This window comes from Dasypus novemcinctus, chromosome 18 (assembly GCF_030445035.2).
Source record: "Dasypus novemcinctus isolate mDasNov1 chromosome 18, mDasNov1.1.hap2, whole genome shotgun sequence".
Classification (NCBI taxonomy): domain Eukaryota; kingdom Metazoa; phylum Chordata; class Mammalia; order Cingulata; family Dasypodidae; genus Dasypus; species Dasypus novemcinctus.
The window spans coordinates 9,141,115-9,155,403 of NC_080690.1; positions in this window are offsets into that span (position 1 = coordinate 9,141,115).

Below are 14,289 nucleotides of genomic sequence, written 5' to 3' on the forward strand. Positions count from 1 at the left end.
ATGCAATGATTTCCAAAGTCTCTCCAGTTCTCAGATATGAGCCTGTGCCCCTTCTCATGAAAATATGGTTCCTCATGGACCAACGAGGCTGAGTGGCTCACACAAAAGAGATACTGAGTGAAAGAAGCCGTGACATAGGCGTGGCTCCATTTGTCTCAAGTTCAGAAACAGGCAAAACTCAACTCTGGTAGCGGGAGTCAGGCTACTGGGGGTGAGAGTCTGTGGAAGAGAGAAGGAGGGCTGCTTCAGGCAGGGAGGAGACGTGCTCTGCATTTTCATGTGGGTACTGGTTACCCGGAGTGTTCAGGGCATGACATTTTGTCAAGCTCTACTCTCACGTAGTTGGGCTCTTTCTTTGCTTTTATTGCTTAAAAAAAAAAAAACACCCAACCATTATCCATGTGGTGCAGCAGTGCTCCGGAATGTATTCACCAAATGCAATGAATGTCCCATGATGGTGAGGGAGGTTGTGCATGTGGGAGGAGTGGGGTGAGGGGGGAGGGGGGTTTATGGGGACCTCGTATATTTTTCGAATGTAACATTTACAAATAAATTAAGAGAGAAAAAAAAATTAAAAATAAAAAACAAAAACCCCAACAGCATCAAAAGGGAGAGGCAGGCTAGGATGTGTTCCCAGCTGGTGTGGGACAGGGCAGAGCCTGGCCCGGTTTGTGGCTGGGGCAAGTCAACTCCCTTCTCCGAGCTGCAGGATGTCACTCAATCCAAGGGCCTCTTTTTACTCATGGGTACCAGAAGGTCTGTGCAGTTGGCACCGCCTGGCAATTGGCCTCCAGTGGGTACAGAACACGCTGTGCCTGGAGCAGAAGGCCAGGAGCCTGGAGCCCCTCGGAAGGAGCGTGCTGTCGTGAGGATTCAACAGGTGGCACTCTTCACTCAGAGTCGGCGGCTGCGGGCCGGCAGGGGCCGCGTCTGCACAGCAGCCTCAGCCAAGCCGCTCATCCGGAGGGGAGAGGTCTCTCCTCGCCTCGGAGCGGGATCTTATCCTGGGGTCTCCACCCACATACACCCCTGGTGACATATTTAGGGCTCCCCAGTTCAGCCGGAAGACCTGGGTACTGGGGGATCCCCCGGGCCCCTTCTCCAAGGAGGAACGCCCCCACAGCCCGTCGGCAGGCTGCGGCCGGGGCTCCCCAGGCCTCGGTGGGGCAAGCACCCCTCCTGCCGGCCTGCCTTCGAAAACAAGGGGGAGAAATTTCCGGGAACCTGGGAAAGGGCTCCAACAGAGAACGAAGTATGAATATTTCATTAAGGTGGCTCAAGTTATTAAACGACATTACAAAACCGAGCGTGTTGGCAGGAATCTGAGCAGCACATTTACATGGGTAAAAATAGCGGGAAAAGAGGCCGGGAGCAGGGACAGCCTCAGGAACGAGCCCTGCGGGGCCTCCACCAGCACCCGCCCCCAGCCCTCTCCCCAAACACACTCGAAAGGGGCACAGTGCAGAGGGGAGCCGGGGTGGCTGCCAGTGCCCGGGGCTTGGGCTCTCAAGACGTGAAGTTCTGAAGGATGGAGGACCGCTTCCCTGCAACCGCCGGGCCTAAGGCGCTGGGCGAGGCCTAGACCAGAGCTGCCCCAGGAGGCCACGCTAGAGTCTCGGATGTCTGAGGCAGGGCAAAGTCAGGGCTAGGAAAACACGGTGAGACCTGCTTGCCGTGGGTCGCGGTGAGGCCGGGATCCAGGCCGGGGATCCACGGCACTGAAGCCTCCGTGTTGCGACGCCGCTTCTCGGGGTTTTCTCCCCCATGACACCGCCTTGCTGGTGGACAGTACACCCACAGAGGCCCTTTGACTTAGCCTTCCCCGAAAGCACCGAGAAGACTTTCCGCTGCGTCTCATGTAGCTTTTCTCTTATATCTCCTGTGGAGATAATTAAAAAAATAACAGTAATATAACAGCATGGGTTGACCCACTATGGGGTCAGATACTGGGCCAACTTAGCACTTTGCATAGTTACTTTCTCAGAAGGTTCCCAGATAGATACTAGTATCACCCCCATTTTACAGATGAGGGCATTGAGGCTTAGTGAGGTTTAGTAAATTGCTCACAGTAGATGTCACAGAGGAATTTAAATCTAGGTTTGTTTGAATCTAAAGCCCACACTCTTAACTCATCTTGGTTGGAGAACGTGTCAAAAGACTTCAGTTCCACAACAACCTGATAATCCCAAAGAGCCATGTGGGAGAGGAGGATTTGTGGAAGAAGCCAGAAAGTAAGGGCTTAGGAACAAGAGAAATCTGGGTCAGTTATGAAGTCTGCTTCTTACTGTAAGCATTTGGGCAAGTGACTCAACTGCTTGGAGCCTTAGTTTTCTCTAGTTGCTATGAAAACTAACTGAAAAAAATATCTTCAATGTGCCAGCCCTCATGCCTGGCATGCAAGACAGCCTCAACAGATGTTAGAACACTTTTTTTCTTTCTGGATCTCCTCACCTGCCCTGCTCGACATGGTTCTTTTAAGGGGTTGATTCCGTCTACCCAGAAGGATTTCCTCACAGAGCTGTGCCTGGTGACTCTATGACCAAGTTCTGTGTCTGTTAGATGTTCTCCCTGCACCTTGAACTCCTCCTATCTCTATACTTATCAATTGTAATATAGGCTGTTTAATTATTCATATATTCCTCCTCAACTGATAACTTGGTGTAGAAGGAAATGTGTCTTTCTTGTTCCCTTTGGAATCCCAAGCTCCTAGGAGAAAGCCTAAAATGTTAGGGAACTCTACAAATATCTGTGGATGGATGGGAGTATGGATGGATGGAAGGATGGATAGAAGGATGGATGAATAGATGGATGGATGGATGGATGGATGGTTGGGGTTGGAAGACAGGCTTGGTGCTTCCTGGCCCTTGGAGCTGTATCTGGTAGGTAAAGACATTTTGTGGGTGTTGAGAACTTTGCAGTCCCCTCACTTGCTCCTTGATATTCAATGATGCTTTCAGATGGATGGAAAGATCAATGGGGAAGCGGACTTGGCCCAGTGGATAGGGTGTCCATCTACCACATGGGAGGTCCACGGTTCAAACCCTGGGCTTCCTTGACCCGTGTGGAGCTGGCCCACATGCAGTGCTGACAATGGGCAAGGAGTGCCGTGCCATGCAGGGGTGTCCCCCGCATAGGGGAACCCCATGCGCAAGGAGTGTGCTCCATAAGGAGAGCCGCCCAGTGTGAAAGAAAGTGCAGCCTGCCCAAGAATGGCGCCGCACACACAGAGAGCTGGCACAGCAAGATGAGGCAACAACAAAGAGACACAGATTCCAGTGCCACTGACAACAACAGAAGCGGACAAGTACACGCAGCAAAATGGACACAGAGAACAGACAACTGGTGGGGGGTGGGGAGGAAGGGGAGAGAAGTAAATAAAATAAATCTTTAAAAAAAAAAAGGATCAATGGATGGAAGGATGGATGGAGGGATGAATGGACAAACAGATGCATGGGTGAGTGGATGGTTGGGTGTATCACTGAATGGTCAGCTCAAGTACCTTCATTTGTAATATTCTGTCTCACATGCACATACACTGTTGTTTTCATGAACTCTGTCTTGTGTACTATTAACTCCTTGCTTTTGCCATATTGTGTTAGGCAGGAGCAATGCCCAAGGGTGGCTCTGCCCAAACAGGTAAAGGACTCTGCCCAGCCCAACCTCCAAAGACAAAATTATTTCCTAAGCTTTCTCCTTCTTCACAAGCCATGGGGGCAGGAGATTCTTTTTTGGCAAGAATGGATGCCAAACTGGATCATTCATTATTACCACAACCTGTCTTCCACTCAAGAAGAGAGGCTGCTTCTGACTTCTGAAGTTTCTTAGACTATTTTTTCTTTTCTTTCTATTTTTATTTGGTGTTGATCAGAAGAAGGGGGAGTGATATCCCCTGATAACCAGGCCATTAATTGCTCTGCTTCTCAGGAGATGGTCTTCCATTGCAGTGTATATATAAGGAGCTGGTGGTTCAAAAGGCAAAGCAAGTCTATGGCAAGTCTTATATCCCCTAAGACAGAGTCCTAGGGGAGATGCGGTCAGGGTTCAGGGAGAAACGAGGGAGGGCAGGTCCAGTGGAATACTCTCAAGATAAATCTGCTGTGCTTATCAACAGCACATTTCCCCAACACACATACTCAAAGGACTAGAACTTATAACCTTGAGAAGCAAGATAGCAGCTTCTATCTGTTGAAAACCCTGAGGTAAGTGTACTGTGGCCTTCTAGGGAAGATTTGACTGGGGATCAGTCTTGGAGTGGGCTGCAGAGCCCCAGATCTCTCCTTCCTGTGTCCTTTTACACCTTCTTTTATAAATTATCTACCCACTTGCTATGGTGTGGCATGTCCAGAACAGTCCTCTTTACCTCTTCGTTTCAGTCTATGAGTAGAGTATTTTGAAGAAATTGCGAGAAAGCATTCAGTAGATACAAACTATATGCAGTAACCTCTGACTCCAGAAAGGGATTCACTGGCATGCTACGATGAACTCCCACTCCTGAGGCTGCTGGAACCTTAGCTGCTAGACAGTCCAGGGAAGGAGGCTGACGGAGTGCAGGAAAATGCATTTCTTTCCTCAGGGAAACATTTCTTGATCTTCTCATGTATACCAGCTCCCCTTCCCTTATGTGTCTTCTCTAGGCTTCTCCCTTGAGCTTGACCAAAGTTCCTGTTTGACATTTTTAAAGCAAATGAGTATGGTATGGACAAGCTTTCTTGGGCCTCTTCCCCTCTAATGCTTGGTGCTTCGAGTCTTCTGACTGCCCTCATCATTCTTGTGATAAGGACCAGACTGCTGAGAGCCGCCCAGACCCTGGTCTGGCCCCTGGCTATCTTTGAAAACCTCTCACACCTCAGAACCTCCCCATCCTGTCCTCAGTCTACCATGCCGCCTCCTCTGCAGATTCCCCGACCTACAACAGTCACGTCCAACCTGCTCAAGTCCTCTCCTCCCTCAGATCCCAGCCCTATTGTTGTCTCCTCAGCAAATCCTTCCCGATGGCCTTGTGTCTTCTCTCCTGCAGCCCTATGTAGCATTTGTACTCATATGTCGTCTGTATTTATTTGTGGGTTACCTTTTTTTTTTTTAAAAGAAGTTACCAGAGATTGAACCCTGGAGCTCATACATGGGAGGCAGGCGCTCAACCACTTGAGTTACATCTGCTCCCCTGAGGATTACTTTTTAAAAACAGAATAATAAAACTCCACCAGGTCTGGGACCACATTTTTTTTTTTTTAAAACCTTCACTTTGTCCCTATACTGAGAACATGTGATAGAGTAAAAACATTTGTTGAATGAATGAAAGAACAGATGGAGGAACAGATAAAGAAAGGAGAGATGAAAGGATGGAGGGAGGGGAGGGATGGTCACCAGATGTAATGGGCTTTTTGGGGGGGAAGACATTTACAGTCGAGTCCAAGTAGGTTGACCAGTCAGATGTGATCCCAAACTGCTATGACTCCTTTAAATTTGTCCTAACTCCCCAGGGCTACATCATCACAGCAGCCCACCTCTGGCACTTGAATCCCCAAAGAGGGGCTTCCATGCTTTCATAGCACTGGCAACCAAGTCGCAGGCAGTATTTATTGCTAGAGAATTGCTGGCTTGTGAGGTGCCCAGCCCCCATTCTTTTATTGCATACTTTCTTCATCAAATTGTAAACCAACAACAGAGTCCTTGGCAATCATTAACAGCTGTTCCTGGAAAAAGACTAGATCATATAATTATATATTTTACAATGTTCACCCTAGCCACTGTTCCACCTTCGTGGCTGTGTCATGTCCTCCATCCTGAAAGCATCACAAACAAGGCTCCTGGCTAAAATCAGAAAGGCAAGAAGAGAGAAGAAGGCAAGAAAGATCCAGAAAACAAGTGACTCGCTCTAAAGTTGCTGAGACACTCAAGGCCACTGCATTTCCATTGCTGCTAAGTGAATATGTAACTACTTAATATATTTCAACAAAATTAAACTTAAACCTACAGAATTAGGTTTATTAATTTCTGTCAGGGCTCAATGGGGGAATAAGAATGGCCATTCATTATGGACACACAATTACTGGAGACAAAAATGAAGCCCAGAACTATTAACTATAATAAAAATGTTGAACACTGAGGAAATTTTCATTAAATATAATCTATTCTTTATATTACTACACTTAATCCTTGCTGTCTGCTTCTCTGTTTTTCTCCAACCTACTTAATTTTATTACTTAACTTTTTATAAATGTTTCTTAATATAATTATGATTAAATATTTGCTAGGAGAGAAAAAGGTTAGTCTCTTAAAAAAGAAAAAGAAAGAAAGAAGAAAGCTCCGTCTGTCTCCTCTTTTTCTTAATCCTAAAATGGTGAAAAATTATGTTTTTGTGTGTTTTAAAAAAAAAAAGTGCTAAGGAGGATTTTATTATTGGGGCAAGGCCAGAGCATGAGTAAAGGGGAAGGTAATAAACAAGGAAGAAGCGATGATCAGCAATTGTAGTAGAGCTATTTATATTACACATTTATATACAAGTCCATTGCCTTACTAAAAATGTCTGTGAATATTTGCATGGCCAAACCATGTAATTAAAAGATGGGCCTGGCTAATGTTATTGCATTTTTGATCTGGGCATTTATTTTTAAGCCAGGATGGGTTCTTTTGCTGGTTGCCTTCTCTTTCTCACTCTCTTTTTTATGATTTTTTAAAATAAAAGTTATTTTAGGTTTACAGAAAAATGCAGAAAATAGAGTTCCCATATACATCCCCTATTATGAACATTTTACATTATTGTGAAAACTTTGTTATAATTGGTGAGAGAATATTATTATGATTGTACTATTAACTGTAGTCTATAGTTAACGTTAGGTTTCATTGTGTTGTGCAGTCCTATTTTTAAAACTTTTATACTAGTAACAAGCATACAGTCTAACATTTCCCCTTATAACCACGCTCAAATACACAATGCAGTGGTGTCAATCACATTCACAATATCATGCTACCGTCACCGCCACCCATTACCAATATCGTTCCATCATCCCAAATAGAAATTCTGTACCAATTCAGATCAACCCTCCAGTCGCTGCCTCCAACCGAGCCCCTGGTATCCTCTAGTCTGCTTTCCGAGTCAACAAATTTGCCTAGTTCTAATTATGTCGTGTCAGTGAGATCATACAATATCTGTCCTTTTGTGCTTATTTCAGTCAATATCATGTCTTCAAGGTTCATTTATGTTGTGGCATCTATCAGAATTTCATTCCTTTTTACTGCTGAGTGATATTCCATTGTATGCACATAGCACATTTTGTTTATCCATTCATCTGTTTGGCTATTGTGTATAATCCTGCTATGAACATCTGTATACAAATATCTGTTCAAGTCCCTGATTTCAATTCTTTTGGGTATATTCCTAGAAGAGGGATTGATGGGTCTCATTCTGTGCTCAACTTTCTGAGGAACTGCAAAACTGTCTTCCACAGCAGCTGCACCATTTTATATTACTACCACAAATGAAGGAGTGTTCCTATTTCTCCACATCTTGAGCAGCACTTGTTTTTCTGTTTTGTTTTTTCTTTAATTTAATAGTAGTCACTCTAGTGAGTAGGAAATGGTATATCATTGTGGTTTGGATTTGTATTTCTCTAATGGCTAATGATGTTGGCATCTTTCCATGTACTTTCTTGTCATTTGTATATCTTTGGAGAAATGTCTGTTCAAGTCCTTTGCCTATTTTTTAAATTGAATTGTCTTTTTGCTGTTGAGTTGTAGGATTTATTTATATATTCTGGATATTAAACACTGATGAGATATGTGGCTCTCAAATATTTTCTCCCATTCTGTAGGCTTTTTTATTTTTATGACAAAGTCCTTTGATGCACAAAAATTTTTAATGTATATGAAGTCCAATTCATTTTATTTCTTTTGATGCTTGTGCTTTTGGTGTACAATCTAAGAAAGCATTACCTAACACAAAGTCCTTCAGATGCTTCCTTAGGTCTTCTCCTAGGAGTTTTCAGTTTGTGACTTATATTTAGATCTTTGGTCCATTTTGAGTTGGCTTTTTATGTGGTATTAGGTAGGGTCCACCTTCATTCTTTTGCATATGGATATCCAGTTTTCCCAATTGAAGAGCTTATTCTTTCCCCGTTGAATGGACTTGGCACACTTGTCAAAAATCAGTTGGTCACAGAGTGAGGGTTTATTTTTGAACTCTCAACTCCATTCCAATGGTCTATGTGTCTGTTCTGTGCCAGTAACATGCATTTTGATTATGTAGCTTTAGAGAAAGTTTTAAAATTGGGAAGAATGAGTCCTCAAACTTCATTTGAAGGACATTGTCAAAGTGATGTTGGCTATTTGGGACCCCATATCCTTCCATATTAATTTGATGATCGACTTTCCCATTTCTGTAAAGGAGGCTATTAGAATTTTAATTAGAATTGCATTTAATCTGTAAATCTTTTTGAGTAGAATGATTTTACCGACATTAGACCCCCAATCCATGATCATGGAATATCCTTCATTTTATTTGGGTCTTCTTTGATTTCTTTTAGCAATATATTGTAGTTTTCTGTGTGCAAGTCCTTTACATCTTTGGGTGAATTTATTCTTAGATATTGACTACTGCTATTATAAATGGAATTTTTCCTTGATTTCCTCTTCAGATTGTTTATTACTAGTATATAGAAAAACTACTGGTTTTTGCCTATTTGTCTTTTACACTGCCACGTTGCTTAAATTGTTTATTAGATCTAGTTGCTTTGTTGTAGATTTTTTCACAATTTTCTAAATATAACATCATGTCATCTGCAAATAGGGAAAGATGTACTTCTTCCTTTCCAATTTGAATGCTCTAAATTTCCTAATTCCTTTTGCCTAATTGCTCTGACTAGAACTTCCCGTACCTGTTGAATAACAATAGTGACAGTGGCATCCTTGTCTTGTTCCTAACTGTCAAAGGAAAAGCTTTCAGTCTTTCACCCTTGAGTATGATATTATCTGTGAGCTTTTCACACATGCCTTTTATCGTCCTGAAGAATTTTCCTACTATTCAGAGTTTTCTAAGTGTTATTATAAAGTAGAGGTGCTAGATTTTGTCAAACATCTTTTCTGCATCAATTGAGATGATCATGGGTTTTTTTTTCTCGTTTTATTAATGTGGTAAATAACAGTAATTGATTTTCTTATGTTGAATCATCCTTGTATGCCTGGGATAAATCCCACTTGATCAAGATGAATAAATCTTTTAAGGGACGCGGACTTGGCTCAACAGATAGAGCATCCACCTACCACATGGGAGGTCCATGGTTCAAACCTAGGGCCTCCTTGACCCATGTGGAGCTGGTCCACGTGCTGTGTTGATGCGCGCATGAGTGCCGTGCCACGCAGGGGTGTCCCCTGCATAGGGGAGCCCCATGCACAAGGAGTGCGCCCAGTAAAGAGAGCTGCCCATCACGAAAGAAAGTCCAGCCTGCCCAGGAGTGGTGCTGCATACATGGAGAGCTAACGCAGCAAGATGATGCAACAACAACAAAAAGAGAGTCACAGAATCCGGGTGCCACTGACAAGAATACAAGCGGACACAGAAGAACACACAGCAAATGGACACAGAGAACAGACAACTGGGGTGAGGGGTGGGGGGATAGGAGGGTGGGGGGAAGAGGAGAGAAGTAAATAAAATAAATAAATGAATCTTAAAAAAAAGAAATATTAAAAAATAATTCTTTTAATGTACTATTTGATTCCATTTGCTAGTATTTTTTAAAGATTTATTTTAGTTATATTTATTTATTTCTCCCGTCTTGTTGTTTGTGATTGCTGTCTGCTCTCTGTGTCCATTCCTTGTGCACTTTCTTCTCTATATCTGCTCGAATTATCTCTAGGAGGCACTGGGAACTGAACCTGGGACCTCCCCTGTGGGACAGAGGCATTCAACCTCTTGGCCATCTCTATTCCCTCCCTTGTTTTGTCTCTCATTGTGTTGCCTCTTTGTGTCTCCTTGTTCCATCATCTTGTTGCATCAGCTCGCTGCTCCAGTGCATTGCACCAGCTTGTCATGCCAGCCCATTGGGTCAGCTTACTGTCTTGCTCATCTTCTCTAGGAGGCACCAGGAACTGAACTTGGGACCTCCCATGTGGTAGACATGTGCCCAAATGCTTGAGCCACATCTGCTTCCCATTTGCTAGTATTTTGTTGAGGATTTTTGCATCTATATTCACAAAGGCTATTGGTGTGTAATTTTCTTTTCTCGTGGTATATTTACCTAGCTTTTGTGTTAGGATAATGTTGGCCTCATAGAATGAATGAAGGAGTACTCCCTCCTCTTCAAATTTTTGGAAGAGTTAGAGCATTATTGGTGGTAATTCTTCTTGGAATGTTCACTAAAATTCACCAGTGAAGCCATGTGGTCCTGAGCTTTCCTTTTTGGGGTGGATTTTTATTACTTTTTCACTCTTTTACTTGTTTTTGGTCTTTTGAGAACTTCTGTTTCTTCTTGAGTCAGTAAAGGTAGTTTAAGTGTTTTTAGGAATTTGTTCATCTCATCTAGCTTATCTAATTTGTTGGTGTACAGTTTGTCATGGTATCCACTTATAGTCCTTTTTATTTCTATAGTGCCTCACCTTTCATTTCTGAATTTAGTTATTTGTGCCCTCTCTCTTTTTTCTTTGTCAGTCTAGCTAAAGTTTTGTCAATTTTATAGATCTTTCTAAGAACCAACTTCCAGTTTCATTGGTTCTGTCTACTATTTTAAAATTTTATTTTATTATTCTCTATTTCATTTGTTTCCACTCTAATCTTTGTTATTTCCTTCCTTCTGCTCAATTCTGGTTTAGTTTGCTCATCTTTTTCTCTGATTTGAGATCTTTTTTCAAGGTAAGCATTTAGAGCTATAAATTTACCTCTCAGTACTGCCTTTGCTGCATCACATAAATTTTGCTATGTTGTGTTTTCATTTTCATTCTCTTCAAGATGTTTCCTAATTCCTCTGTGTCTTATTATCTAACCCATTGGTTATTAGTATGTTTTGTTTAATTTTCACATATTTGTGGGTTTTCCAGTTTTCCTTCTGTTATTGATTCATAGCTAAATTTCATTATGGTTGGAGAAGATACATTGTATAATTTCAACATTTTTGAATTTGAGACTTGTTTTGTGGCCTAACATAGGATCTATTCTGGAGAATAATCTATGTGCACTAGAGAAAAAAGTGTATTCTGTTACTATTGCGTCAAGTGCTCTGTATATACCTGCTAGGTCTTATTGGTCTAAAGTATTGTTCAAGTCTCCTATTTCCTTATTGATCTTGTGTTTAGATATTCTCTCTGTTATTGAAAGTGGTGTATTAATGTCTTCTTCTGTTAATATAAAACATCTATTTCTCCCTTCAAATCTGTCAATATTTGCTTCATACGTTTTGAGGCTCTTCCATTAGGTGCATATATATTTATAATTGTTTGGCCTTCTTATTTAATTGACCCCATTATTGTATATAGTGTCTTCCTTTGTCCCTTGTAACAGTTTTTAGCTTAAAGTCTATTGTATCTGATATTAGTACAGCTACCCCTGATGTTTTTTGGTTACTATTTGCAAGGTACATTTCCCCCCCATACTTTCACTTCCAACTTACTATGTCTTTGAATTTAAGGTAAGTCTCTTGTATAGTTGGGCCATGCTTTCTTATCTCATCTGCCAATCTCTGCCTTTTGACTGGAATTTAATCCATTTACACTTAAAGTAACTACTGATAATGTAGGACTTTCTCCTGTCATTTTACTATTTTTTTTAAGTCTTTTAACTTTTGGCCCTGAATTCTTCCATTATTGCCTATTTTCATATTTTTTTATTTTTAAAATTGTACAATTTTGAGTCCCTTCCCATTTCTTCTATAAATATTTTGCAGATATTTTCTTTGTGATTACCATGGGGCTAATATTTACCATCCTAAATCTTTAACAATAATGTTTCTTTTTATATCAAATTAACTCCAATAACACACACACATACACTGCTCTATACACCTCTCTTCCACCTTTTCATTGTACTTATTAAAATCATATCTTTATACACTGTATGTCCAAACAAATAGATTTATCATTACATTTTATGCATTTACATTTTAGAATCTGTAAAAGTATAAAGTGGTGTTATATATAAAAAACTACAATACAATATTACTGGCTTTTGTAATTACCTATCTGACTACCTTTACTGGAGTTCTTTATTTCTTAATCCACTGTCTGGTGTCCTTTCCATTAAGTCTGAAGAACTCCCTTGATCATTGCTTACGGGATAGGTCTAGTAATGATGAACGCCCTTGGTTTTTGTTTCTCTGGGAATGTCTTAATCTCCTTATTTTCAAAAGACAATCTCACTGGATATAAAATTATTGGTTGGCTATTTTCCTTCAGTCTTAAATATTTCATCTTACTGCCTCTGTGGTTTCTGACAAAAACTGGCACTTATTCTTATCAGGGCTCAATCTAATCTTTCCTCCTACAACTTTCAGAAGTCTTTCTTTGTCCTTGGCATTTGCCAGTTTGACTGTTGTGTGGCTTGGCATGGTTGTCTTCCAGTCTATCCTGTTTGGGCTCACTGGGCTTCTTCAGTGTGCATTTTCATGTCTTTTGTTAAATTTGGAAATTTTTCTCCCATTGTTTCTTTGAACATTCCTTATTCCCCTCCCTTCTCCTTCTGAAACTCCTGCAATGCATATATTTTTATGCTTGATGGTGTTTCACATGTCCTATAGGCTCTCTTTACTTTTTAAATTTCCTTTTTCTTTCTGCTCCTCAGTGTGAATCATTTCAATTGTCTTGTTTTTTAGTGCATTGGTTCTTTATTCTGCCAGGTCCAATCTGCTCTTGAAACCTTCCAGGGAATTTTTCATTTCAGTTATTATAATCCTCAACACTAGCATTTATATTTGATTCCTTTAAAATTTTTCTATCTCTTTTATGAGGTTCTCTTATTGTTTATTCATTGTTTTTCTGAGATCCTTTAGTTCATTCTCTGTTTTCCTTTATCTCCTTGAACATATTGAGGATCATTTAAAAAATTCTTTGTTCAATACATGCAAAGTTTTATCTTCTTCATTGATGACTTTGGGATTTTTATTGTATTCCTTTGGATAGGCCATGATTTCTGTTTTTTTGTTTGTCTTGTAATCTTTCATTGCATAATATATATTTTAATATTTTAAAGTGTTTACTCTGGGATTTGGTCCCTGAATTCTCTGTTCCTTAAATTTATATCTACCTAGGGATAAGACAGAAATTTCCGTAAGTGCCAGAAGTTAACAAAAACAAACAAAACAACACACAAAACACCTTTTATGGTCTTTCAAGGTGGCTCTACTTTGGCTGGTGCTCTCCTTCAAAGTTTAGCCCTCCTATCAAGAAGATTAGCTCAAGGTGATGCAAAAGGCAGGGTTTTCTCTGTCTTTTAGAACAGGTGTCTTGTCCTGAGCTTTCTCATGGTCTTCTGAATTTTCCTATTTACAAGAATTCAAATTCCCCTTCTATTCCCTATGAAATAGGCTTCCTCCCCATCCTGAGTACTAAATTGTATGACTTAAAGCAGGGGATCCTTTTCCTCTGGACACTTTGCCTTAACTGTTTATTCCATTGATGTAGCTACTGGTGCACTGCTTCTGCCTGCAGGGCAAGGTTTAGGAGGAGGAGCCCAAGGCGAGTTTCCTGGTTTGGCCTTTCAGGCTGCCATCTGATAGTTTGGCATGGACATACAGGACCCAGTTTATGTGCATAGGGCTTACTCTGCTCCCTCAGAACAGGTGCCGGGACTGACATGGATCATAGGCTGGCTATACCACTCTGGGGATGGGGATGGGATAGGGCAGCAAGGGACCAAGAGCTTCTCCTACTGTTTCTAAAATTTTGTTTTGAGGATTTGACCCTCACCCAGTTTTGGCAATCTCGTAAAGGTTTTCCAGAGTTTTGAGGAAGTTGGTTCTGTCAGATTTTGCTAGTTGTTCAAAGATTCTTTGGGAAATGACACACTGTAGCATCTGATACAGCCCTCTTGGTTACCTGGTAATCCCGCCTTTTCTTTTTGAGTATGAATTCCTAATTCTGCTCTTCAGAGTAAAAGATTATAGAGCTAAATATTCAGTGTGTCTCAAACAAAGACTCAAAGGTGTGTAGAAATAGCAGGAAAACTGGTTGTTTGTCCATGCTTGCAGGAGTAGTGGGAATCTACATGGGGAATTATACAAATTTACTTTTCTTTGCCAAAATGTGGCCCTGTCACTGTGTTGTCAACTTCTGATTGGAGATATCTTGGTCTTTTGTACTTTTTTTTAA